Genomic DNA, 1,323 nt, shown 5'->3' with positions numbered 1-1,323 from the left:
GAAAATATTTTGGTTCCGTTCAAATGAATTCTGAAATTTATTGTTCATATAGGCTTTGTCCGAAATAAAACTCCCCAAGTAGAAGTAGTGCCCCTCACTAACAACCTGAGGGTACCTCTTTCAGCTCTAGTTTAACATAATAAGTTAACCCTATCGGTATCAACTTCTAAGACGTATCATGAACTTCTATCTCATTTTCTTTTTATTGTTTCCTAAAACAAATTGGGCAGAGTTTCCTCTGTATTTCTGACTATCTCAAACCTGCATGCACAAAATGCCAACAAGGCCTCATAGGGCCAACATATATATTTATATCATATCATATCACAGCCACACAGGGCGCCCAATAGCGATATGATTGTAGAATGATAGACTTACCTCGTATGTTCAACTCGAATTGCGCCCATTACACTCTCTTGTCTACTCTTCCTTTCAATTTTCAACTTTACATGTCAATCGTTTTTCAATACTTTACCTGACATATATCTTTCGTACCTTTGCTTACCTGTGTCCATTGTCAGTCATTTTCTTCTATCGATGTTGTCCTTCTGCTGAAATCATAGGTTAGTATGAGGAATTTTATTTTCTATGACTTGGCTCTGTTGTACTTTCTTTAGATATAAAAGAAGAGTAATATCATAAATGTCCTATAGCCTCCTGTTTATAGATATGGCGTGCAACACACCGATAAACAAGACTCTACTAGACACGGTCTATAGACACTCTAAGGACGAACTGCTCTGATACCACTTCTATCACGACCCAACCCCGTGGGCCGTGACTGGGTGCCTTAGCTGGACACTCGCATATACAACTATAAACCGTAAGTCAGCCTACCTCCAGAAAGAGCACGACTTTTCATTTAGGCAGAATAATACATAAGCCGGCAAGGCTATAATAGCATGTGGGGTCATCCCATCATATACATACACGTAATCCGACAAGGCTGCCACGGCAAAGGGAATGTACCAAAATATAAATCATATGGAATTAATCAAACACACGTACATACACAACCCACACACTTGTCTATAGACCTTAAAGAGTGTTAACGACTACATATGGCGGGACAAGGCCCCCGCCATACCCTTGATTAAATAAATATATACAAGGAAGGTTTAGTACCAAAAACTCAGCTTCGACTAACTAGAGCTTCTTCCAAACCTCCTAAGTGGAATCCAAAGCTAGCGGATCCCTAAAATGTGCGTCGGTACCTGGGGGCATCAAAATGCAGCCCCCCGAATAAAGGGGGTTAGTATGACATATGTATTGAGTATGTAAAGTTTAAAACATCATAAAGAGGGCACAACCAACATAGGGATA

Source organism: Solanum dulcamara, chromosome 5, assembly GCF_947179165.1.
Source record: "Solanum dulcamara chromosome 5, daSolDulc1.2, whole genome shotgun sequence".
Taxonomy (NCBI): domain Eukaryota; kingdom Viridiplantae; phylum Streptophyta; class Magnoliopsida; order Solanales; family Solanaceae; genus Solanum; species Solanum dulcamara.
The sequence above is the reverse complement of the archived record's forward strand: the minus strand, read 5'-3'. Positions refer to the sequence as shown.